We start from the raw sequence: 25,256 nt of genomic DNA on the forward strand, positions 1-25,256 counted from the left end.
TAGGGGTTAGGGTCAGGGTTAGGGTTTAGGGTCAGTGGTAGGGATTAGGGTCAGGGTTAGGGGTTAGGGAGAGTGTTAGGGGTTAGGGTCAGGTGTTAGGGTCAGTGTTAGGGGTTAGGGTCAGGGGTAGGGATTAGTTTCAGAGGTAGGGGTTAGGGTCACTATTAGGGTTTAGGGTCAGTGTTAGGGGTTGTGGTCGGGATTCGGGTTGGGGTTAGGGGGTTAGGGATGGGGTTAGGGGTTAGGATCGGTATTTGGGGTTAGGGTCAGGGTTGGGGTTTGGTTCGGTGTTAGGGTCAGGCTTAAGGTGGGGTCAGGGGTAGGTGTTAGGGTCAGGGGTGTGGGGTTAGTGTCACTATTAGGGTTTAGTGTCAGGGTTAGGGGTTAGGGTCAGTGTTAGGGTCAGGGTTAGGGGTTAGGGTCATGGTTAGGGGTTAGGGTCAGGGTTAGGGGTTAGTGTCGTGGTTAGGTTTTAGGGTCAGTGTTAGAGTCAGGGTTTGGGGTTAGGGTCAGGGTTAGGGGCTAGGGTCAGGGTTAGGGTCGGGTTGGGCTTAGGGGTTAGTGTCATGGTTAGGGGTTAGGGTCGGGGTTAGTGTCAGGGTTAGGGTTGGGTCGGGCTTAGGGGTTAAGGTCATGGTTAGGGGTTAGGGTCATGGTTAGGGGTTAGGGTCGATGTTAGAGTCAGGGTTTGGGGTTAGGGTCGGGGTTAGGGGTTAGGGTCGGGGTTGGGGGTTAGGGTCGGGGTTAGGGTCAGGGTTAGGGGTTAGGGTTGGGGTTAGGGTCGGGGTTAGGGGCTAGGGTCAGGGGTTAGGGTCGAGGTTAGGGTCAGGGTTAGGGGCTAGGGTCAGGGTTAGGGTCGGGTTGGGCTTAGGGGTTAGTGTCATGGTTAGGGGTTAGGGTCGGGGTTAGGGTCAGGGTTAGGGTTGGGTCGGGCTTAGGGGTTAAGGTCATGGTTAGGGGTTAGGGTCAGTGTTAGGGGTTAGAGTCGGGATTTGGGGTTAGGGTCAGGGTTAAGGTTTAGGGTCAGGGGTAGGGATTAGGGTCAGGGTTAGGGGTTAGAGAGAATGTTAGGGGTTAGGGTCAGGGGTAGTTGTTAGGGTCAGTGTTAGGGGTTAGGGTCAGGGGTAGGGATTAGTGTCAGAGGTAGGGGTTAGGGTCAATGTTAGGGGTTAGGGTCAGTGTTAGGGGTTGTGGTCGGGATTCGGGTTGGGGTTAGGGGGTTAGGGACGGGGTTAGGGGTTAGGATCGGTATTCGGGGTTAGGGTCAGGGTTGGGGTTTGGTTCGGTGTTAGGGTCAGGCTTAAGGTGGGGTCAGGGGTAGGGGTTAGGGTCAGGGGTGTGGGGTTAGGGTCACTATTAGGGGTTAGTGTCAGGGTTAGGGGTTAGGGACAGTGTTAGGGGTTAGGGTCAGTGTTAGGGGTTAGAGTCGGGAGTTGGGGTTAGGGTCAGGGTTAGGGTTTAGGGTCAGGGGTAGGGATTAGGGTCAGGGTTAGGGGTTAAGGAGAGTGTTAGGGTTTAGGGTCAGGGGTAGGGGTTAGGGTCAGTGTTAGGGGTTAGGGTCAGGGGTAGGGATTAGTGTCAGGGGTAGGGGTTAGGGTCAGTGTTAGGGGTTAGGGTCAGTGTTAGGGTTTGTGGTCGGGATTCGGGTTGGGGTTAGGGGGTTAGGGACGGGGTTAGGGGTTAGGATCGGTATTCGGGGTTAGGGTCAGGGTTGGGGTTTGGTTCGGTGTTAGGGTCAGGCTTAAGGTGGGGTCAGGGGTAGGGGTTAGGGTCAGGGGTGTGGGGTTAGGGTCACTATTAGGGGTTAGTTTCAGGGTTAGGGGTTAGGGTCAGTGTTAGGGGTTAGGGTCAGGGTTAGGGGTTAGGGTCATGGTTAGGGGTTAGGGTCGGGATTAGGGGTTAGGGTCAGGGTTAGGGGTTAGGGTCGTGGTTAGGGTTTAGGGTCAGGGTTAGAGTCAGGGTTTGGGGTTAGGGTCGGGGTTAGGGGTTAGGGTCGGGGTTGGGGGTTAGGGTCGGGGTTAGGGTCAGGGTTAGGGGTTAGGGATGAGGTTAGGGTCGGGGTTAGGGGCTAGGGTCAGGGGTTAGGGTCGAGGTTAGGGTCAGGGTTAGGGGCTAGGGTCAGGGTTAGGGTTGGGATTAGGCATTAGGTTTGGGGTTAGGGTCGGGGTTAGGGTTAGGGGTTAGGCATTAGGTTTGGGGTTAGGGTCGGGGTTAGGGTTAGGGGTTAGGGACGGGGTTAGGGTTGGGATTAGGCATTAGATTCGGGGTTAGGGTCAGGGTTAGGGGTTAGGGTCGGGATTCGGGGTTAGGGTCAGTGTTAGGGGTTAGGGGTTAGGGGTTAGGGCCAGTGTTAGGGGTTAGGGTTGGGATTCGGGTTGGGGTTCGGGGTTAGGGTTAGGGTTGGGGTTACGTGTTAGGGATGGGTTTAGGGGTTAGGATTGGTATTCGGGGTTAGGGTTAGGGTTAGGGTCGCGGTTAGGGTTGGGGTCAGGGGTAGGGGTTAGGGTCAGTGTTAGGGGTTAGGGTCAGGGGTAGGGATTAGGGTCTGGGGTAGGGGTTAGGGTCAGGAGTAGGGATTAGGGTCAGGGGTAGGGGTTAGGGTCAGGAGTAGGGATTAGGGTCAGGGGTAGGGGTTAGTGTCAGGAGTAGGGATTAGGGCCAGGATTAGGGGTTAGGGTCAGGGTTAGGGGTTAGGGTCAGTGTTAGGGGTTAGGGTCAGGGGTAGGGGTTAGGGTCAGGGGTAGGGGATTAGGGTCAGGAGTAGGGATTAGGGCCAGGATTAGGGGTTAGGGTCAGGGTTAGGGGTTAGGGTCAATGTTAGGGGTTAGGGTCAGGGGTAGGGGTTAGGGTCAGGGGTAGGGATTAGGGTCAGGGATAGGGGTTAGGGTCAGGGTTAGGGGTTAGGGTTGGTATTAGGGGTTAGGGTAAGGGTTAGGGGTTAGGGTCAGGGGTAGGGGTTAGAGTCGGGATTAGGGATTAGGGTTGGGATTCAGGTTGGGGGTAGGGGTTAGGGATGGGTTTAGGGGTTAGAATCGGTATTCGGGGTTAGGGTCGGGGTTAGTGTTGGGGTCAGGGGTAGGGGTTAGGGTCACTATTAGGGGTTAGGGTCACTGTTAGGGTTAGGGTCGTGATTAGTGGTTAGGGTCAGGGTTAGGGGTTAAGGTCAGTGTTAGGGGTTAGGGTCGGGGTTAGCGGTTAGGGTCAGTGTTAGCGGTTAGGGTCAGTGTTAGGGGTTAGGGTCAGGGTTGGCGGTTAGGGTCAGTGTTAGGGGTTACGGTCAGTGTTAGCGGTTAGGGTCAGTGTTAGGGGTTAGGGTCGGGGGTTAGGGTCGTGGTTAGCGGTTAGGGTCGTGGTTAGGGGTTAGGGTCAGTGTTAGGGGTTAGGTTCAGTGTTAGGGGTTAGTGTCGGGGTTAGTGGTTAGGGTCAGGGTAGGGGTTGGTGTTAGGGTCAGGGTTAGGGGTTAGGGTCATGGTTACAGGTTAGGGTCATGGTTAGGGGTTTGGGTTGGAGGTTAGGGTCGGGGTCGGGGGTTAAGATCGGGGTTAGGGTTGGGGTTAGGGTTTACGGTCAGTGTTAGAGTCCAGGTTCGGGCTTAGGGTCATGGTTAGGGGTTAGGGTCATGGTTAGGGGTTAGGGTCATGGTTAGGGGTTAAGGTTAGGGGTTAGGGTCATGGTTAGGGGTTAGGGTTGGGGGTTAGGTTCGGGGTTAGGGGTTAGGTTCAGGGTTACTGGTTAGGGTCAGGGAAGGGGTTGGGGTTAGGATCATGGTTAGGGGTAAGGGTCGTGGGTTAGGGTCGGGATTAGGGGTTAGGGTCAGGATTAGTGGTTAGGGTCGGGGTTAGGGGTTAGGGTCATGGTTAGGGGTTAGGGTCGGGGGTTAGGGGTTAGGATCATGGTTAGGGGTTAAGGTTAGGGGTTAGGGTCATGGTTAGGGGTTAGGGTTGGGGGTTAGGGTCGGGGTTAGGGGTTAGGTTCAGGGTTACTGGTTAGGGTCAGGGAAGGGGTTGGGGTTAGGATCATGGTTAGGGGTAAGGGCGGGGGTTAGGGTCGGGATTAGGGGTTAGGCTCAGGGTTAGGGGTTAGGGTCGGGGTTAGGGGTTAGGGTCATGGTTAGGGGTTAGGGTCGGGGGTTAGGGGTTAGGGTCATGGTTAGTGGTTAGGGTCAGGGTAGGGGTTGGGGTTAGGGTCAGGGTTAGGGGTTAGGGTCGGTGTTAGGGTTTAGGGTCAGGGTTAGTGTCAGGGATCGGGGTTAGGGTTAGGGGTCAGGGTTGGGGGTTAGGGTCGGGGTTAGGGTCAGGCTTAGGGGTTAGGTTGGGATTAGGGTTGGGTTTAAGGACTAGGGTCAGGGTCAGGGTCGGGTCGGGCTTAGGGGTTACGGTCATGGTTAGGGGTTAGGGATGGGGTTAGGGGTTAGAGTTGGGATTCGGGGTTAGGGTCAGTGTTAGGGTCGGGGTTAGGGTCAGGGTTAGGGGTTAGGGTCGGGATTAGGGGTTAGGGTTGGGATTTGGGTTGGGGTTAGGTGGTTAGGTGTTAGGGACGGGGTTCGGGGTTAGGATCGGTATTCGGGGTTAGGGTCAGGGTTAGGGTTGAGGTCAGGGGTAGAGGTTAGGGTCACTGTTAGGGTTAGGGTCGTGGTTAGGGGTTAGGGTCGGGGGTTAGGATCGTGGTTAGCGGTTAGCGTCAGTGTTAGGGGTTAGGGTCAGTGTTAGGGGTTAGGGTCGGAGTTAGGGGTTAGGGTTGGGATTCGCGTTGTGGTTAGGGACGGGGTTAGGGGTTAGGATCGGTATTCGGGTTTAGGGTCAGGGTTAGGGTTGGGGTTTGGTTCGGGGTTGGGGTCAGGGGTGTGAGGTTAAGGTTATTGTTAGGGGTTAGGGTCACTGTTAGGGGTTAGGGTCAGGGTAGGGGTTGGGGTTAGGGTCGGGGTAGGGGTTAGGGTCGGGTTTAGGGTCAGGTTTAGGGTTAGGGTTATGGTTAGGTTTAGTGGTTAGGGTCGGGGTTAGGGTTAGGGTTTAGGGTTGGGGTTAGGGTCAAGTGTTAGGGTCAGGGGTTAGGGTTAGGGTCAGTGTTAGGGGTTAGGGTCAGGGTAGGGGTTGGGGTTGTGGTTGGAGTTGGGGTCAGGGTTAGGACCAGGGTTAGGTTAGGGTTACAGTTAGGGTTAGGGTTAAGGGTTAGGTTTGGGGTTCGGTGTTAGGGTTGGGTTTAGGGTCAGGGTTAGGGTCGGAGTTAGGGTCAGGGTTAGGGGCTAGGGTTCAGGTTTAGAGTTTGGGTTAGGGGTCAGGGTTAAAGTGTTAGGGTTAGGGTCAGTGTCAGGGGTCAGGGTTAAGGTCGGAGCAGGTGCGCAGTGTTAGGGTTAAGGTCAGGGGTCAGGGTTAGGCTCAGTGTCAGGGGTAGGGGTTAGGGTCAGGGGTAGGGGTTAGGGTCACTGTTAGGGTCAGGTTCGTGGTTAGGGGTTAGGGTCGGGAGTTAGGGTCAGGGTAGGGGTTGGGGTTAGGGTCATGGTTAAGGGTTAGGGTCATGGTTAGGGGTTAGGGTCGGGCGTTACGGTCAGGATTAGGGGTTAGGGTCGGGGTTAGGGTTTAGGGTCAGGGTTAGATTAAGTGTTTGGGGTTAGGGTCGGGGTTAGGGGTTGGGTCGGGGTTAGAGTTAGGTGTTAAGGTCGGTGTTGGGGGTTAGGGTCGGGGTTAGGGGCTAGGGTCAGGTTTAGGGTCGGGTCGGGCTTAGGGGTTAGGGTCATGTTTAGGGGTTAGGGTCGGGGTTAGGGTCAGGGTTCGGGTCGGGGTTAGGGTTAGGGGCTAGGGTCAGGGTTAGGGTCGGGTCGGGCTTAGGGGTTAGGGTCATGATTAGGGGTTGGGTTGGGGTTAGGGGTTAGGGTCGGGGTTGGGGTTAGGGTCGGGGTTTGGGTTAGGGTTAGGGTCGGGGTTAGGGTCAGGGTTAGGGGCTAGGGTCAGGGTTAGGGTCGGGTCGGGCTTAGGGGTTAGGGTCATGGTTAGGGTCGGGGTTAGGGTCATGGTTAGGGGTTAGGGTCAGGGTTAGGGGTCAGAATTAGGGTCGGGTCGGGGTTAGGGTCGGGGTTAGGGTTAGGGGTTAGGGACGGGGTTAGGGTTGGGATTAGGCATTAGATTCGGGGTTAGGGTCGGGGTTAGGGGTTAGTGTCGGGGTAAGGTTTTAGTGTTGGGATTCGGTGTTAGGGTCAGTGTTAGGGTCGGGGTTAGGGTCAGGGTTAGGGGTTAGGGTCGGGATTCGGGGTTAGGGTTGGGATTCGGGTTAGGTTTGGGGTTAGGTGTTAGGGACGGGGTTAGGATCGGTATTCCGGGTTAGGGTCAGGGTTAGTGTCAGGGGTAGGGGTTAGGGTTAGGGTTAGGGTTAGGGGTCAGGGTTGGGGGTTAGGGTCGGGGTTAGGGTCAGGCTTAGGGGTTAGGGTTGGTATTAGGGTCGGGGTTAAGGACTAGGGTCAGGGTTAGGGTCGGGTCGGGCTTAGGGGTTAGGGTCATGGTTAGGGGTTAGGGATGGGGTTAGGGGTTAGAGTTGGGATTCGGGTTGGGGTTAGGTGTTAGGGACGGGGTTAGGGGTTAGGATCGGTATTCAGGGTTAGGGTCAGTGTTAGGGTCGGGGTTAGGGTCAGGGTTAGGGGTTAGGGTCGGAATTAGGGTTTAGGGTTGGGATTTGGGTTGGGGTTAGGTGTTAGGGACGGGTTTAGGGGTTAGGATCGGTATTCGGGGTTAGGGTCAGGGTTAGGGTTGGGGTCAGGGGTAGAGGTTAGGGTCACTGTTAGTGTTAGGGTCGTGGTTAGGTGTTAGGGTCGGGGGTTAGGATCGTGGTTAGCGGTTAGGGTCAGTGTTAGGGGTTAGGGTCAGTGTTAGGGGTTAGGGTCGGTGTTAGGGGTTAGGGTTGGGATTCGCGTTGGGGTTTGGGACGGGGTTAGGGGTTAGGATCGGTATTCGGGGTTAGGGTCAGGGTTAGGGTTGGGGTTTGGTTCGGGGTTGGGGTCAGGGGTGTGAGGTTAGGGTTATTGTTAGGGGTTAGGGTCACTGTTAGGGGTTAGGGTCAGGGTAGGGGTTGGGGTTAGGTTCGGGGTAGGGGTTAGGGTCAGGTTTAGGGTCAGGTTTAGGGTTAGGGTTATGGTTAGGTTTAGTGGTTAGGGTCGGGGTTAGGGTTAGGGGTTAGGGTCGGGGTTAGGGTCAGGTGTTAGGGTCAGGGGTTAGGGTTAGGGTCAGTGTTAGGGGTTAGGGTCAGGGTAGGGGTTGGGGTTGTGGTTGGAGTTGGTGTCAGGGTTAGGACCAGGGTTAGGTTAGGGTTACAGTTAGGGTTAGGGTTAAGGGTTAGGTTTGGGGTTAGGTGTTAGGGTTGGGTTTAGGGTCAGGGTTAGGGTCGGGGTTAGGGTCAGGGTTAGGGGCTAGGGTTCAGGTTTAGAGTTTGGGTTAGGGGTCAGGGTTAAAGTGTTAGGGTTAGGGTCAGTGTCAGGAGTCAGGGTTAAGGTCGGAGCAGGTGCGCAGTGTTAGGGTTAAGGTCAGGGGTCAGGGTTAGGCTCAGTGTCAGGGGTAGGGGTTAGGGTCAGGGGTAGGGGTTAGGGTCACTCTTAGGGTCAGGGTAGGGGTTGGGGTTAAGGTGATGGTTAGGGGTTAGGGTCATGGTTAAGGGTTAGGGTCGGGCGTTAGGGCCAGGGTTAGGGGTTAGGGTCGGGGTTAGGGTTTAGGGTCAGGGTTAGATTAAGTGTTTGGGGTTAGGGTCGGGGTTAGGGGTTGGGTCGGGGTTAGAGTTAGGGGTTAAGGTCGGAGTTGGGGGTTAGGGTCGGGGTTAGGGGCTAGGGTCAGGGTTAGGGTCGGGTCGGGCTTAGGGGTTAGGGTCATGGTTAGGGGTTAGATTCGGGGTTAGGGTCAGGGTTAGGGTCGGGGTTAGGGGCAGGGTTAGGGGCTAGGGTCAGGGTTAGGGTCGGGTCGGGCTTAGGGGTTAGGGTCATGGTTAGGGGTTGGGTCGGGGTTAGGGGTTAGGGTCGGGGTTAGGGTCATGGTTAGGGGTTCGGGTCGGGGTTTGGGTCAGGGTTAGGGTCGGGTCCGGCTTAGGGGTTAGGGTCATGGTTAGGGGTTAGGGTCATGGTTAGGGTCGGGGTTAGGGTCATGGTTAGGGGTTAGGGTCAGGGTTAGGGGTCAGAATTAGGGTCGGGTCGGGGTTAGGGGTTAGGGTCGGGGTTAGGGTTAGGGGTTAGGGACGGGGTTAGGGTTGGGATTAGGCATTAGATTCGGGATAAGGGTCGGGGTTAGGGGTTAGGGTCATGGTTAGGGGTTAGGGACGGGGTTAGGGTCAGTGTTAGGGTTGGGTCGGGCTTAGGGGTTAGGGTCATGGTTAGGGGTTAGGGTCGGGGTTAGGGTCATGGTTAGGGGTTAGGGGTTAGGGTCAGGGTTAGGGTTTAGGGTCAGGGTTAGAGTCAGGGTTTGGGGTTAGGGTTGGGGTTAGGGTCGGGGTTAGGGTTAGGGGTTAGGGTCAGGGTTAGGGTTAGGGTCGGGGTTGGGGGTTAGGGTCGGGGTTGGGGGTTAGGGTCGGGGTTAGGGGCCAGGGTCAAGGTTAGGGTCGGGTTGGGCTTAGGGGTTAGGGTCATGGTTAGGTATTAGGGTCAGGGTTAGGTTCAGGGATAGGGTCGGGTTGGGCTTAGGGGTTAGGGTCATGGTTAGGGGTTAGGGTCGTGGTTAGGGGTTAGGGTCATGGTTAGGGGTTAGGGTGGGGGTTAGGGTTAGGGGTTAGGGATGGGTTTAGGGTTGAGATTAGGCATTAGGTTCGGTGTTAAGGTCAGTGTTAGGGTCGGGGTTAGGGTCAGCGTTAAGGGTTAGGGTCGGGATTCGGGGTTAGGTTTGGGGTTAGGTGTTAGGGACGGGGTTAGGGGTTAGGATCGGTATTCAGGGTAGGGTCAGGGGTAGGGGTTAGTGTCAGTGTTAGGGGTTAGGGTCAGGGTTAGGGTTTAGGGTCAGGGGTAGCGATTAGGGTCAGGGTTAGGAGTTAGTGAGAGTGTTAGGGGTTAGGGTCAGGGGTAGGGGTTAGGGTCAGTGTTAGGGGTTAGGGTCAGGGGTAGGGATTAGTGTCGGGGTAGGGGTTAGGGTCAATGTTAGGGGTTAGGGTCAGTGTTAGGGGTTGTGGTCGGGATTCGGGTTGCGGTTAGGGGGTTAGGGACGGTGTTAGGGGTTAGGATCGGTATTCGGGGTTAGGGTCACGGTTGGGGTTTGGTTCGGTGTTAGGGTCAGGCTTAAGGTGGGGTCAGGGGTGTGGGGTTAGGGTCAGGGGTGTGGGGTTAGGGTCACTATTAGGGGTTAGTGTCAGGGTTAGGGGTTAGGGTCAGTGTTAGGGGTTAGGGTCAGGGTTAGGGTCAGTGTTAGGGGTTAGAGTCGGGATTAGGGGTTAGGGTCAGGGTTAGGGTTTAGGGTCAGGGGTAGGGATTAGGGTCAGGGTTAGGGGTTAGGGAGAGTGTTAGGGGTTAGGGTCAGGTGTTAGGGTCAGTGTTAGGGGTTAGGGTCAGGGGTAGGGATTAGTTTCAGGGGTAGGGGTTAGGGTCAGTATTAGGGTTTAGGGTCAGTGTTAGGGGTTGTGGTCGGGATTCGGGTTGGGGTTAGGGGGTTAGGGATGGGGTTAGGGGTTAGGATCGGTATTTGGGGTTAGGGTCAGGGTTGGGGTTTGGTTCGGTGTTAGGGTCAGGCTTAAGGTGGGGTCAGGGTAGGTGTTAGGGTCAGGGGTGTGGGGTTAGTGTCACTATTAGGGTTTAGTGTCAGGGTTAGGGGTTAGGGTCAGTGTTAGGGTCAGGGTTAGGGGTTAGGGTCATGGTTAGGGGTTAGGGTCAGGGTTAGGGGTTAGTGTCGTGGTTAGGTTTTAGGGTCAGTGTTAGAGTCAGGGTTTGGGGTTAGGGTCTGGGTTAGGGGCTAGGGTCAGGGTTAGGGTCGGGTTGGGCTTAGGGGTTAGTGTCATGGTTAGGGGTTAGGGTCGGGGTTAGTGTCAGGGTTAGGGTTGGGTCGGGCTTAGGGGTTAAGGTCATGGTTAGGGGTTAGGGTCATGGTTAGGGGTTAGGGTCATGGTTAGGGGTTAGGGTCGATGTTAGAGTCAGGGTTTGGGGTTAGGGTCGGGGTTAGGGGTTAGGGTCGGGGTTGGGGGTTAGGGTCGGGGTTAGGGTCAGGGTTAGGGGTTAGGGTTGGGGTTAGGGTCGGGGTTAGGGGCTAGGGTCAGGGGTTAGGGTCGAGGTTAGGGTCAGGGTTAGGGGCTAGGGTCAGGGTTAGGGTCGGGTTGGGCTTAGGGGTTAGTGTCATGGTTAGGGGTTAGGGTCGGGGTTAGGGTCAGGGTTAGGGTTGGGTCGGGCTTAGGGGTTAAGGTCATGGTTAGGGGTTAGGGTCAGTGTTAGGGGTTAGAGTCGGGATTTGGGGTTAGGGTCAGGGTTAAGGTTTAGGGTCAGGGGTAGGGATTAGGGTCAAGGTTAGGGGTTAGAGAGAATGTTAGGGGTTAGGGTCAGGGGTAGGGGTTAGGGTCAGTGTTAGGGGTTAGGGTCAGGGGTAGTGATTAGTGTCAGAGGTAGGGGTTAGGGTCAATGTTAGGGGTTAGGGTCAGTGTTAGGGGTTGTGGTCGGGATTCGGGTTGGGGTTAGGGGGTTAGGGACGGGGTTAGGGGTTAGGATCGGTATTCGGGGTTAGGGTCAGGGTTGGGGTTTGGTTCGGTGTTAGGGTCAGGCTTAAGGTCGGGTCAGGGGTAGGGGTTAGGGTCAGGGGTGTGGGGTTAGGGTCACTATTAGGGGTTAGTGTCAGGGTTAGGGGTTAGGGACAGTGTTAGGGGTTAGGGTCAGTGTTAGGGGTTAGAGTCGGGAGTTGAGGTTAGGGTCAGGGTTAGGGTTTAGGGTCAGGGGTAGGGATTAGGGTCAGGGTTAGGGGTTAAGGAGAGTGTTAGGGTTTAGGGTCAGGGGTAGGGGTTAGGGTCAGTGTTAGGGGTTAGGGTCAGGGGTAGGGATTAGTGTCAGGGGTAGGGGTTAGGGTCAGTGTTAGGGGTTAGGGTCAGTGTTAGGGTTTGTGGTCGGGATTCGGGTTGGGGTTAGGGGGTTAGGGACGGGGTTAGGGGTTAGGATCGGTATTCGGGGTTAGGGTCAGGGTTGGGGTTTGGTTCGGTGTTAGGGTCAGGCTTAAGGTGGGGTCAGGGGTAGGGGTTAGGGTCAGGGGTGTGGGGTTAGGGTCACTATTAGGGGTTAGTTTCAGGGTTAGGGGTTAGGGTCAGTGTTAGGGGTTAGGGTCAGGGTTAGGGGTTAGGGTCATGGTTAGGGGTTAGGGTCGGGATTAGGGGTTAGGGTCAGGGTTAGGGGTTAGGGTCGTGGTTAGGGTTTAGGGTCAGGGTTAGAGTCAGGGTTTGGGGTTAGGGTCGGGGTTAGGGGTTAGGGTCGGGGTTGGGGGTTAGGGTCGGGGTTAGGGTCAGGGTTAGGGGTTAGGGTTGAGGTTAGGGTCGGGGTTAGGGGCTAGGGTCAGGGGTTAGGGTCGAGGTTAGGGTCAGGGTTAGGGGCTAGGGTCAGGGTTAGGGTTGGGATTAGGAATTAGGTTTGGGGTTAGGGTCGGGGTTAGGGTTAGGGGTTAGGCATTAGGTTTGGGGTTAGGGTCGGGGTTAGGGTTAGGGGTTAGGGACGGGGTTAGGGTTGGGATTAGGCATTAGATTCGGGGTTAGGGTCAGGGTTAGGGGTTAGGGTCGGGATTCGGGGTTAGGGTCAGTGTTAGGGGTTAGGGGTTAGGGGTTAGGGCCAGTGTTAGGGGTTAGGGTTGGGATTCGGGTTGGGGTTCGGGGTTAGGGTTAGGGTTGGGGTTACGTGTTAGGGATGGGTTTAGGGGTTAGGATTGGTATTCGGGGTTAGGGTTAGGGTTAGGGTCGCGGTTAGGGTTGGGGTCAGGGGTAGGGGTTAGGGTCAGTGTTAGGGGTTAGGGTCAGGGGTAGGGATTAGGGTCTGGGGGAGGGGTTAGGGTCAGGAGTAGGGATTAGGGTCAGGGGTAGGGGTTAGGGTCAGGAGTAGGGATTAGGGTCAGGGGTAGGGGTTAGGGTCAGGAGTAGGGATTAGGGCCAGGATTAGGGGTTAGGGTCAGGGTTAGGGGTTAGGGTCAGTGTTAGGGGTTAGGGTCAGGGGTAGGGGTTAGGGTCAGGGGTAGGGGATTAGGGTCAGGAGTAGGGATTAGGGCCAGGATTAGGGGTTAGGGTCAGGGTTAGGGGTTAGGGTCAATGTTAGGGGTTAGGGTCAGGGGTAGGGGTTAGGGTCAGGGGTAGGGATTAGGGTCAGGGATAGGGGTTAGGGTCAGGGTTAGGGGTTAGGGTTGGTATTAGGGGTTAGGGTAAGGGTTAGGGGTTAGGGTCAGGGGTAGGGGTTAGAGTCGGGATTAGGGATTAGGGTTGGGATTCGGGTTGGGGGTAGGGGTTAGGGATGGGTTTAGGGGTTAGGATCGGTATTCGGGGTTAGGGTCGGGGTTAGTGTTGGGGTCAGGGGTAGGGGTTAGGGTCACTATTAGGGGTTAGGGTCACTGTTAGGGTTAGGGTCGTGATTAGCGGTTAGGGTCAGGGTTAGGGGTTAAGGTCAGTGTTAGGGGTTAGGGTCGGGGTTAGCGGTTAGGGTCAGTGTTAGCGGTTAGGGTCAGTGTTAGGGGTTAGGGTCAGGGTTAGCGGTTAGGGTCAGTGTTAGGGGTTACGGTCAGTGTTAGCGGTTAGGGTCAGTGTTAGGGGTTAGGGTCGGGGGTTAGGGTCGTGGTTAGCGGTTAGGGTCGTGGTTAGGGGTTAGGGTCAGTGTTAGGGGTTAGGTTCAGTGTTAGGGGTTAGTGTCGGGGTTAGTGGTTAGGGTCAGGGTAGGGGTTGGTGTTAGGGTCAGGGTTAGGGGTTAGGGTCATGGTTACGGGTTAGGGTCATGGTTAGGGGTTTGGGTTGGGGGTTAGGGTCGGGGTCGGGGGTTAAGATCGGGGTTAGGGTTGGGGTTAGGGTTTACGGTCAGTGTTAGAGTCCAGGTTCGGGCTTAGGGTCATGGTTAGGGGTTAGGGTCATGGTTAGGGGTTAGGGTCATGGTTAGGGGTTAAGGTTAGGGGTTAGGGTCATGGTTAGGGGTTAGGGTTGGGGGTTAGGGTCGGGGTTAGGGGTTAGGTTCAGGGTTACTGGTTAGGGTCAGGGAAGGGGTTGGGGTTAGGATCATGGTTAGGGGTAAGGGTCGTGGGTTAGGGTCGGGATTAGGGGTTAGGGTCAGGATTAGTGGTTATGGTCGGGGTTAGGGGTTAGGGTCATGGTTAGGGGTTAGGGTCGGGGGTTAGGGGTTAGTATCATGGTTAGGGGTTAAGGTTAGGGGTTAGGGTCATGGTTAGGGGTTAGGGTTGGGGGTTAGGGTCGGGGTTAGGGGTTAGGTTCAGGGTTACTGGTTAGGGTCAGGGAAGGGGTTGGGGTTAGGATCATGGTGAGGGGTAAGGGTCGGGGGTTAGGGACGGGATTAGGGGTTAGGCTCAGGGTTAGGGGTTAGGGTCGGGGTTAGGGGTTAGGGTCATGGTTAGGGGTTAGGGTCGGGGGTTAGGGGTTAGGGTCATGGTTAGTGGTTAGGGTCAGGGTAGGTGTTGGGGTTAGGGTCAGGGTTAGGGGTTAGGGTCGGTGTTAGGGTTTAGGGTCAGGGTTAGTGTCAGGGATCGGGGTTAGGGTTAGGGGTCAGGGTTGGGGGTTAGGGTCGGGGTTAGGGTCAGGCTTAGGGTTAGGTTGGGATTAGGGTTGGGTTTAAGGACTAGGGTCAGGGTCAGGGTCGGGTCGGGCTTAGGGGTTAGGGTCATGGTTAGGGGTTAGGGATGGGGTTAGGGGTTAGAGTTGGGATTCGGGGTTAGGGTCAGTGTTAGGGTCGGGGTTAGGGTCAGGGTTAGGGGTTAGGGTCGGGATTAGGGGTTAGGGTTGGGATTTGGGTTGGGGTTAGGTGGTTAGGTGTTAGGGACGGGGTTCGGGGTTAGGATCGGTATTCGGGGTTAGGGTCAGGGTTAGGGTTGAGGTCAGGGGTAGAGGTTAGGGTCACTGTTAGGGTTAGGGTCGTGGTTAGGGGTTAGGGTCGGGGGTTAGGATCGTGGTTAGCGGTTAGCGTCAGTGTTAGGGGTTAGGGTCAGTGTTAGGGGTTAGGGTCGGAGTTACGGGTTAGGGTTGGGATTCGCGTTGTGGTTAGGGACGGGGTTAGGGGTTAGGATCGGTATTCGGGGTTAGGGTCAGGGTTAGGGTTGGTGTTTGGTTCGGGGTTGGGGTCAGGGGTGTGAGGTTAAGGTTATTGTTAGGGGTTAGGGTCACTGTTAGGGGTTAGGGTCAGGGTAGGGGTTGGGGTTAGGGTCGGGGTAGGGGTTAGGGTCGGGTTTAGGGTCAGGTTTAGGGTTAGGGTTATGGTTAGGTTTAGTGGTTAGGGTCGGGGTTAGGGTTAGGGGTTAGGGTTGGGGTTAGGGTCAAGTGTTAGGGTCAGGGGTTAGGGTTAGGGTCAGTGTTAGGGGTTAGGGTCAGGGTAGGGGTTGGGGTTGTGGTTGGAGTTGGGGTCAGGGTTAGGACCAGGGTTAGGTTAGGGTTACAGTTAGGGTTAGGGTTAAGGGTTAGGTTTGGGGTTCGGTGTTAGGGTTGGGTTTAGGGTCAGGGTTAGGGTCGGGGTTAGGGTCAGGGTTAGGGGCTAGGGTTCAGGTTTAGAGTTTGGGTTAGGGGTCAGGGTTAAAGTGTTAGGGTTAGGGTCAGTGTCAGGGGTCAGGGTTAAGGTCGGAGCAGGTGCGCAGTGTTAGGGTTAAGGTCAGGGGTCAGGGTTAGGCTCAGTGTCAGGGGTAGGGGTTAGGGTCAGGGGTAGGGGTTAGGGTCACTGTTAGGGTCAGGTTCGTGATTAGGGGTTAGGGTCGGGAGTTAGGGTCAGGGTAGGGGTTGGGGTTAGGGTCATGGTTAAGGTTTAGGGTCATGGTTAGGGGTTAGGGTCGGGCGTTAGGGTCAGGATTAGGGGTTAGGGTCGGGGTTAGGGTTTAGGGTCAGGGTTAGATTAAGTGTTTGGGGTTAGGGTCGGGGTTAGGGGTTGGGTCGGGGTTAGAGTTAGGTGTTAAGGTCGGAGTTGGGGGTTAGGGTCGGGGTTAGGGGCTAGGGTCAGGTTTAGGGTCGGGTCGGGCTTAGGGGTTAGGGTCATGGTTAGGGGTTAGGGTCGGGGTTAGGGTCAGGGTTCGGGTCGGGGTTAGGGTTAGGGGCTAGGGTCAGGGTTAGGGTCGGGTCGGGCTTAGGGGTTAGGGTCATGATTAGGGGTTGGGTTGGGGTTAGGGGTTAGGGTCGGGGTTGGGGTTAGGGTCGGGGTTTGGGTTAGGGTTAGGGTCGGGGTTAGGGTCAGGGTTAGGGGCTAGGGTCAGGGTTAGGGTCGGGTCGGGCTTAGGGGTTAGGGTCATGGTTAGGGTCGGGGTTAGGGTCATGGTTAGGGGTTAGGGTCAGGGTTAGGGGTCAGAATTAGGGTCGGGTCGGGGTTAGGGTCGGGGTTAGGGTTAGGGGTTAGGGACGGGGTTAGGGTTGGGATTAGGCATTAGATTCGGGGTTAGGGTCGGGGTTAGGGGTTAGTGTCGGGGTAAGGTTTTAGTGTTGGGATTCGGTGTTAGTGTCAGTGTTAGGGTCGGGGTTAGGGTCAGGGTTAGGGGTTAGGGTCGGGATTCGGGGTTAGGGTTGGGATTCGGGTTAGGTTTGGGGTTAGGTGTTAGGGACGGGGTTAGGATCGGTATTCCGGGTTAGGGTCAGGGTTAGTGTCAGGGGTAGGGGTTAGGGTTAGGGTTAGGGTTAGGGGTCAGGGTTGGGGGTTAGGGTCGGGGTTAGGGTCAGGCTTAGGGGTTAGGGTTGGTATTAGGGTCGGGGTTAAGGACTAGGGTCAGGGTTAGGGTCGGGTCGGGCTTAGGGGTTAGGGTCATGGTTAGGGGTTAGGGATGGGGTTAGGGGTTAGAGTTGGGATTCGGGTTGGGGTTAGGTGTTAGGGACGGGGTTAGGGGTTAGGATCGGTATTCAGGGTTAGGGTCAGTGTTAGGGTCGGGGTTAGGGTCAGGGTTAGGGGTTAGGGTCGGAGTTAGGGGTTAGGGTTGGGATTCGCGTTGGGGTTTGGGACGGGGTTAGGGGTTAGGATCGGTATTCGGGGTTAGGGTCAGGGTTAGGGTTGGGGTTTGGTTCGGGGTTGGGGTCAGGGGTGTGAGGTTAGGGTTATTGTTAGGGGTTAGGGTCACTGTTAGGGGTTAGGGTCAGGGTAGGGGTTGGGGTTAGGGTTGGGGTATGGGTTAGGGTCAGGTTTAGGGTCAGGTTTAGGGTTAGGGTTATGGTTAGGTTTAGTGGTTAGGGTCGGGGTTAGGGTTAGGGGTTAGGGTCGGGGTTAGGGTCAGGTGTTAGGGTCAGGGGTTAGGGTTAGGGTCAGTGTTAGGGGTTAGGGTCAGGGTAGGGGTTGGGGTTGTGGTTGGAGTTGGTGTCAGGGTTAGGACCAGGGTTAGGTTAGGGTTACAGTTAGGGTTAGGGTTAAGTATTAGGTTTGGGGTTAGGTGTTAGGGTTGGGTTTAGGGTCAGGGTTAGGGTCGGGGTTAGGGTCAGGGTTAGGGGCTAGGGTTCAGGTTTAGAGTTTGGGTTAGGGGTCAGGGTTAAAGTGTTAGGGTTAGGGTCAGTGTCAGGGGTCAGGGTTAAGGTCGGAGCAGGTGCGCAGTGTTAGGGTTAAGGTCAGGGGTCAGGGTTAGGCTCAGTGTCAGGGGTAGGGGTTAGGGTCAGGGGTAGGGGTTAGGGTCACTCTTAGGGTCAGGGTAGGGGTTGGGGTTAAGGTGATGGTTAGGGGTTAGGGTCATGGTTAAGGGTTAGGGTCGGGCGTTAGGGCCAGGGTTAGGGGTTAGGGTCGGGGTTAGGGTTTAGGGTCAGGGTTAGATTAAGTGTTTGGGGTTAGGGTCGGGGTTAGGGGTTGGGTCAGGGTTAGAGTTAGGGGTTAAGGTCGGAGTTGGGGGTTAGGGTCGGGGTTAGGGGCTAGGGTCAGGGTTAGGGTCGGGTCGGGCTTAGGGGTTAGGGTCATGGTTAGGGGTTAGGGTCGGGGTTAGGGTCAGGGTTAGGGTCGGGGTTAGGGGCAGGGTTAGGGGCTAGGGTCAGGGTTAGGGTCGGGTCGGGCTTAGGGGTTAGGGTCATGGTTAGGGGTTGGGTCGGGGTTAGGGGTTAGGGTCGGGGTTAGGGTCATGGTTAGGGGTTCGGGTCGGGGTTTGGGTCAGGGTTAGGGTCGGGTCCGGCTTAGGGGTTAGGGTCATGGTTAGGGGTTAGGGTCATGGTTAGGGTCGGGGTTAGGGTCATGGTTAGGGGTTAGGGTCAGGGTTAGGGGTCAGAATTAGGGTCGGGTCGGGGTTAGGGGTTAGGGTCGGGGTTAGGGTTAGGGGTTAGGGACGGGGTTAGGGTTGGGATTAGGCATTAGATTCGGGGTTAGGGTCGGGGTTAGGGGTTAGTTTCGGGGTAAGGGGTTAGGGTTGGGATTCGGTGTTAGGGTCAGTGTTAGGGTCGGGGTTAGGGTCAGGGTTAAGGGTTAGGGTCGGGATTCGGGGTTAGGGTTGGGATTCGGGTTAGGTTTGGGGTTAGGTGTTAGGGACGGGGTTAGGATCGGTATTCCGGGTTAGGGTCAGGGTTAGTGTCAGGGGTAGGGGTTAGGGTCAGTGTTAGGGGTTAGAGTCGGGATTCGGGGTTAGGGTCAGGGTTAGGGTCAGGGGTAGGGATTAGGGTCATGGGTAGGGATTAGGGTCAGGGGTAGGGGTTAGGGTCAGTGTTAGGGGTTAGGATCAGGGGTAGGGATTAGGGTCAGGGGTAGGGGTTAGTGTCAGGGTTAGGGTTTAGGGTCGCGATTAGGGGTTAGGGTCAGTGTTAGGGGTTAGAGTCGGGATTCGGGGTTAGGGTCAGGGTTAGGGGTTAGGGTTAGGGGTAGGGATTAGGGTCAGGAGTAGGGCTTAGGGTCAGTGTTAATGGTTAGGTTCAGGGTTGGGGTTAGAGTCGGGATTCGGGGTTAGGGCTTAGGGTCAGTGTTAAGGGTTAGGGTCAGGGTTAGGGGTTAGGGTCAGTGGCAGGGGTTAGGGTCACTGTTAGTTTTAGGGTCAGGGTTAGGGGTTAGGGTCAGTGTTAGGGGCTAGAGTCGGGATTCGGGGTTAGTGTCAGGGTTCGGGTCGGGGTTAGGGCTTAGGGTCAGTGTTAGGGGTTAGGGTTGGGATTCGGGTTGGGGTTAGGGTTGGGGTTAGGGGTTACGGTCAGGGTTAGGGTTGGGGTTAGGTGTCAGGTTTAGGGTTAGGGATTAGAGTTTGGGTTGGGGTCAGGGTTAGTGTTAGGATTAGGGTCGGATCCAGGGTTAGGGTCAGTGTCAGGGGTCAGGGTTAGGGTCGGAGCAGGTGCGCAATGTTAGGGTTAGGGTCAGGGTTAGGTTCAGTGTCAGGTGTCAGGGTTAGGGGTGGGGGTAATGGTTAGGGTTAGGGTCGTGGTTAGGGGTTAGGGTCGGGGGTTAGGGTTAGGGTCAGTGTTAGGGGTTAGGGTCGGGGTTGGGGTCAGAGTTAGGGTTACAGTTAGGGTTAGTGTTAAGGGTTAGGGTTAAGGGTTAGTGTTGGGGTTAGATGTTAGGGTTGGGGTTAGGTGTTAGGGTTGGGGTTAGGGGTTAGGGTCAGGTATAGGGTCAGGGTTAGGGTCAGGGTTAGGGGCTAGGGTTAGGGTTAGGGGTCAGGTTTGGGGTCAGGTTTAGGTTTAGGGTTAGGGATTAGAGTTTGGGTTAGGGGTCAGTGTTAGGGTTAGGGTTAGAGTCAGTGTCGGGGTCAGGGTTAGGGTCGGAGCAGGTGCGCAGTGTTAGGGTTAGGGTCAGGGGTCAGGGTTAGGTTCAGTGTCAGGGGTCAGGGTTAGGGGTTGGGGTTAGGGTCACTGTTAGGTTCAGGGTCGTGGTAAGGGGTTAGGGTCGGGGGTTAGGGTCAGGGTAGGGGTTGGGGTTAGGGTTATGGTTAGGGTTTAGGGTCAGGGTTAGAGTCAGTGTTTGGGGTTAGGGTCGGTGTTAGGGTTAGGGGTTAGGGTCGGGGTTAGGGGCTAGGGTCAGGGTTAGGGTCGGGTCGGGCCTAGGGGTTAGGGTCGGGTCGGGCTTAGGGGTTAGGGTCATGGTTAGGGGTTAGGGTCGGGGTTAGGGTCGGGGTTAGGGTCAGGGTTAGGGGTTAGGGTCAGGGTCATGGTTAGGGGTTAGGGTCGGGGTTAGGGTCATGGTTAGGGTTAGGGTCGGGGTTAGGGTCATGGTTAGGGGTTAGGGTCGGTGTTAGGGTTGGGATTAGGCATTAGGTTCGGGGTTAGTGTCAGGGTTAGGGGTTAGTGTCAGTGTTAGGTGTTAGGGTTGGGATTCGGTGTTAGGGTCAGTGTTAGGGTCGGGCTTAGGGTCAGGGTTAGGGATTAGGGTCGGGATTCAGGGTTAGGTGTTAGGGACGGGGTTAGGGGTTAGGGTCGGGATTCGGGGTTAGGTGTTAGTGACGGGGTTAGGGGTTAGGGTCGGGATTCGGGGTTAGGGTCAGGGTTAGGGTCAGGGGTAGGTGTTAGGGTCAGTGTTAGGCGTTAGGGTCGGGATTAGGGTCAGTATTAGGGGTTGGATTCGGGATTCGGGGTTAGGGTCAGGGTTAGGGGTTATGGTCAGGGGTAGGGATTAGGGACAGGGGTAGGGTTTAGGGTCAGGGGTAGGGGTTAGGGTCAGGGGTAGGGGTTAGGGTCAGGGGTAGGGATTAGGGTCAGGGGTAGGTGTTAGGGTCAGGGGTAGGGATTAGGGTCAGGTTAGGGGTTTGGGTTGGGATTAGGGGTTAGGGTCAGTGTTAGGGGTTAGAGTTGGGATTCGGGGTTAGGGTCAGGGTTCGGGTCGTGGTTAGGGCTTAGGGTCAGCGTTAGGGGTTAGGGTCAGGGTTAGGAGTTAGGGTCAGGGGTAGGGGTTAGGGTTAGGGGTAGGGGTTAGGGTCAGTGTTAGGGTTAGGGTCAGTGTTAGGGGTTAGGGTTGGGATTCGGGTTGGGGTTAGGGGATAGGGTTAGGGTTAAGGGTTAGTTTGGGGTTAGGTGTTAGGGTCGGGGTTAGGGTCGGGGTTAGGGGCTAGGGTTAGGGTTAGGGTTAGGGATTAGAGTTTGGGTTGGGGTCAGTGTTAGTGTTAGGGTCAGGGTTGGAGCTAGTGTGGGTTAGGGTTAGGGTCAGGGGCCAGGGTTAGGGTCAGTGTCAGAGGTCAGGGTTAGGGTCGGAGCAGGTGTGCAGGATTAGGGTCAGGGGTCAGGGTTTGGTTCAGTGTCAGGGGTCAGGGTTAGGGGTAGGGGTTACTGTTAGGGTTAGGGTCGTGGTTAGGGGTTAGGGTCGGGGTTAGGGTCAGGGTAGGGGTTGGGATTAGGGTCAGTGTTAGGGGTTAGGGTCAGGGTAGGGGTTAGGGTTGGGTTTGGGGTCAGGGTTAGGGATACAGTTAGGGTTAGGGTTAAGGGTTAGGGTTAAGATTTAGGGTTGGGGTTAGGTGTTAGGGTTGGGGTTAGGGGTTATGGTTAGGGTTAGGGTAGGGGTTAGGGTCAGGGTAGGGGTTAGGGTTGGGGTTGGGGTCAGGGTTAGGGATACAGTTAGGGTTAGTGTTAAGGGTTAGGGTTAAGGGTTAGGGTTGGGGTTAGGTGTTAGGGTTGGGGTTAGGGTTTATGTCAGGGTTAGGGCAGGGGTTAGGGTCCGAGTTAGGGTCAGGGTTAGGTTCAGTGTCAGGGGTCAGGGTTAGGGGTAGGGGTCAGGGGTAGGGGTTAGGGTCACTGTTAGGGTCAGGGTAGGGGTTGGGGTTAGGGTCATGGTTAGGGGTTAAGGTCATGGTTAGGGGTTAGGGTTGGGGGTTAGGGTCGAGATTAGGGTCAGGGTTAGGGTTAGGGTCGGGTTTCGGGGTTATGGTCGGGGTTAGGGTTAGGGTTGGGGGTTAGGGTCGGTGTTGGGGGTTAGGGGCTAGGTTCAGGGTTAGGGTCGGGTCGGGCTTAGGGGTTAGGGTCATGGTTAGGGGTTAGGGACGGGGTTAGGGTCAGTGTTAGGGTTGGGTCGGGCTTAGGGGTTAGGGTCATGGTTAGGGGTTAGGGTCGGGGTTAGGGTCATGGTTAGGGGTTAGGGGTTAGGGTCAGGGTTAGGGTTTAGGGTCAGGGTTAGAGTCAGGGTTTGGGGTTAGGGTTGGGGTTAGGGTCAGGGTTAGGGTTAGGGTCGGGGTTGGGGGTTAGGGTCGGGGTTGGGGGTTAGGGTCGGGGTTAGGGGCCAGGGTCAAGGTTAGGGTCGGGTTGGGCTTAGGGGTTAGGGTCATGGTTAGGGATTAGGGTCGTGGTTAGGGGTTAGGGTCATGGTTAGGGGTTAGGGTGGGGGTTAGGGTTAGGGGTTAGGGATGGGTTTAGGGTTGAGATTAGGCATTAGGTTCGGTGTTAAGGTCAGTGTTAGGGTCGGGGTTAGGGTCAGCGTTAAGGGTTAGGGTCGGGATTCGGGGTTAGGTTTGGGGTTAGGTGTTAGGGACGGGGTTAGGGGTTAGGATCGGTATTCAGGGTAGGGTCAGGGGTAGGGGTTAGTGTCAGTGTTAGGGGTTAGGGTCAGTGTTAGGGGTTAGGGTCAGTGTTAGGGGTTAGAGTCGGGATTTGGGGTTAGGGTCAGGGTTAGGGTTTAGGGTCAGGGGTAGCGATTAGGGTCAGGGTTAGGGGTTAGTGAGAGTGTTAGGGGTTAGGGTCAGGGGTAGGGGTTAGGGTCAGGGGTAGGGATTAGTGTCGGCGTAGGGGTTAGGGTCAATGTTAGGGGTTAGGGTCAGTGTTAGGGGTTGTGGTCGGGATTCGGGTTGGGGTTAGGGAGTTAAGGACGGTGTTAGGGGTTAGGATCGGTATTCGGGGTTAGGGTCACGGTTGGGGTTTGGTTCGGTGTTAGGGTCAGGCTTAAGGTGGGGTCAGGGGTGTGGGGTTAGGGTCAGGGGTGTGGGGTTAGGGTCACTATTAGGGGTTAGTGTCAGGGTTAGGGGTTAGGGTCAGTGTTAGGGGTTAGGGTCAGGGTTAGGGTCAGTGTTAGGGGTTAGAGCTGGGATTAGGGGTTAAGGGTCAGGGTTAGGGTTTAGGGTCAGGGGTAGGGATTAGGGTCAGGTTTAGGGGTTAGGGAGACTGTTAGGGGTTAGGGTCAGGTGTTAGGGTCAGTGTTTGGGGTTAGGGTCAGGGGTAGGGATTAGTTTCAGAGGTAGGGGTTAGGGTCAGTATTAGGGTTTAGGGTCAGTGTTAGGGGTTGTGGTCGGGATTCGGGTCGGGGTTAGGGGGTTAGGGATGGGGTTATGGGTTAGGATTGGTATTTGGGGTTAGGGTCAGGGTTGGGGTTTGGTTCGGTGTTAGGGTCAGGCTTAAGGTGGGGTCAGGGGTAGGTGTTAGGGTCAGGGGTGTGGGGTTAGTGTCACTATTAGGGTTTAGTGTCAGGGTTAGGGGTTAGGGTCAGTGTTAGGGTCAGGGTTAGGGGTTAGGGTCATGGTTAGGGGTTAGGGTCGGGGTTAGGGGTTAGGGTCAGGGTTAGGGGTTAGGGTCGTGGTTAGGTTTTAGGGTCAGTGTTAGAGTCAGGGTTTGGGGTTAGGGTCGGGGTTAGGGGTTAGGGTCGGGGTTGGGGGTTAGGGTCGGGGTTAGGGTCAGGGTTAGGGGTTAGGGTTGGGGTTAGGGTCGGGGTTAGGGGCTAGGGTCAGGGGTTAGGGTCGAGGTTAGGGTCAGGGTTAGGGGCTAGGGTCAGGGTTAGGGCCGGGTTGGGCTTAGGGGTTAGTGTCATGGTTAGGGGTTAGGGTCGGGGTTAGTGTCAGGGTTAGGGTTGGGTCGGGCTTAGGGGCTAAGGTCATGGTTAGGGGTTAGGGTCATGGTTAGGGGTTAGGGTCGATGTTAGAGTCAGGGTTTGGGGTTAGGGTCGGTGTTAGGGGTTAGGGTCGGGGTTGGGGTTAGGGTCGGGGTCAGGGTTAGGGGTAGGGGTCAGGGGTAGGGGTTAGGGTCACTGTTAGGGTCAGGGTAGGGGTTGGGGTTAGGGTCATGGTTAGGGGTTAAGGTCATGGTTAGGGGTTAGGGTTGGGGGTTAGGGTCGAGATTAGGGTCAGGGTTAGGGGTTAGGGTCGGGTTTCGGGGTTATGGTCGGGGTTAGGGTTAGGGTTGGGGGTTAGGGTCGGTGTTGGGGGTTAGGGGCTAGGTTCAGGGTTAGGGTCGGGTCGGGCTTAGGGGTTAGGGTCATGGTTAGGGGTTAGGGACGGGGTTAGGGTCAGTGTTAGGGGTTAGGGGTTAGGGTCAGGGTTAGGGTTTAGGGTAAGGGTTAGAGTCAGGGTTTCGGGTTAGGGTTGGGGTTAGTGTCAGGGTTAGGGTTAGGGTCGGGGTTGGGGGTTAGGGTCGGGGTTGGGGGTTAGGGTCGGGGTTAGGGGCCAGGGTCAAGGTTAGGGTCGGGTTGGGCTTAGGGGTTAGGGTCATGGTTAGGGATTAGGGTCGTGGTTAGGGGTTAGGGTCATGGTTAGGGGTTAGGGTGGGTGTTAGGGTTAGGGGTTAGGGATGGGTTTAGGGTTGAGATTAGGCATTAGGTTCGGTGTTAAGGTCAGTGTTAGGGTCGGGGTTAGGGTCAGCGTTAAGGGTTAGGGTCGGGATTCGGGGTTAGGTTTGGGGTTAGGTGTTAGGGACGGGGTTAGGGGTTAGGATCGGTATTCAGGGTAGGGTCAGGGGTAGGGGTTAGTGTCAGTGTTAGGGGTTAGGGTCAGTGTTAGGGGTTAGGGTCAGTGTTAGGGGTTAGAGTCGGGATTTGGGGTTAGGGTCAGGGTTAGGGTTTAGGGTCAGGGGTAGCGATTAGGGTCAGGGTTAGGGGTTAGTGAGAGTGTTAGGGGTTAGGGTCAGGGGTAGGGGTTAGGGTCAGGGTAGGGATTAGTGTCGGCGTAGGGGTTAGGGTCAATGTTAGGGGTTAGGGTCAGTGTTAGGGGTTGTGGTCGGGATTCGGGTTGGGGTTAGGGAGTTAAGGACGGTGTTAGGGGTTAGGATCGGTATTCGGGGTTAGGGTCACGGTTGGGGTTTGGTTCGGTGTTAGGGTCAGGCTTAAGGTGGGGTCAGGGGTGTGGGGTTAGGGTCAGGGGTGTGGGGTTAGGGTCACTATTAGGGGTTAGTGTCAGGGTTAGGGGTTAGGGTCAGTGTTAGGGGTTAGGGTCAGGGTTAGGGTCAGTGTTAGGGGTTAGAGCTGGGATTAGGGGTTAAGGTCAGGGTTAGGGTTTAGGGTCAGGGGTAGGGATTAGGGTCAGGTTTAGGGGTTAGGGAGACTGTTAGGGGTTAGGGTCAGGTGTTAGGGTCAGTGTTAGGGGTTAGGGTCAGGGGTAGGGATTAGTTTCAGAGGTAGGGGTTAGGGTCAGTATTAGGGTTTAGGGTCAGTGTTAGGGGTTGTGGTCGGGATTCGGGTCGGGGTTAGGGGGTTAGGGATGGGGTTATGGGTTAGGATTGGTATTTGGGGTTAGGGTCAGGGTTGGGGTTTGGTTCGGTGTTAGGGTCAGGCTTAAGGTGGGGTCAGGGGTAGGTGTTAGGGTCAGGGGTGTGGGGTTAGTGTCACTATTAGGGTTTAGTGTCAGGGTTAGGGGTTAGGGTCAGTGTTAGGGTCAGGGTTAGGGGTTAGGGTCATGGTTAGGGGTTAGGGTCGGGGTTAGGGGTTAGGGTCAGGGTTAGGGGTTAGGGTCGTGGTTAGGTTTTAGGGTCAGTGTTAGAGTCAGGGTTTGGGGTTAGGGTCGGGGTTAGGGGTTAGGGTCGGGGTTGGGGGTTAGGGTCGGGGTTAGGGTCAGGGTTAGGGGTTAGGGTTGGGGTTAGGGTCGGGGTTAGGGGCTAGGGTCAGGGGTTAGGGTCGAGGTTAGGGTCAGGGTTAGGGGCTAGGGTCAGGGTTAGGGCCGGGTTGGGCTTAGGGGTTAGTGTCATGGTTAGGGGTTAGGGTCGGGGTTAGTGTCAGGGTTAGGGTTGGGTCGGGCTTAGGGGCTAAGGTCATGGTTAGGGGTTAGGGTCATGGTTAGGGGTTAGGGTCGATGTTAGAGTCAGGGTTTGGGGTTAGGGTCGGTGTTAGGGGTTAGGGTCGGGGTTGGGGTTAGGGTCGGGGTCAGGGTTAGGGGTAGGGGTCAGGGGTAGGGGTTAGGGTCACTGTTAGGGTCAGGGTAGGGGTTGGGGTTAGGGTCATGGTTAGGGGTTAAGGTCATGGTTAGGGGTTAGGGTTGGGGGTTAGGGTCGAGATTAGGGTCAGGGTTAGGGGTTAGGGTCGGGTTTCGGGGTTATGGTCGGGGTTAGGGTTAGGGTTGGGGGTT

At 56.3% G+C, this 25,256-nt stretch overlaps 1 protein-coding gene across 1 annotated transcript in view; it reads left to right on the forward strand.

Annotated features, from left to right (window-relative positions):
* Window positions 1-25,256, forward strand: part of LOC121274842 (serine/threonine-protein kinase TAO2-like) — a gene marked incomplete at its 5' end in the record, with an annotated part of 55,657 nt that overhangs the window by 24,305 nt on the left and 6,096 nt on the right. The window lies entirely within an intron of this gene.

This window comes from Carcharodon carcharias, assembly GCF_017639515.1.
Source record: "Carcharodon carcharias isolate sCarCar2 chromosome 38 unlocalized genomic scaffold, sCarCar2.pri SUPER_38_unloc_7, whole genome shotgun sequence".
NCBI classification, from domain to species: domain Eukaryota; kingdom Metazoa; phylum Chordata; class Chondrichthyes; order Lamniformes; family Lamnidae; genus Carcharodon; species Carcharodon carcharias.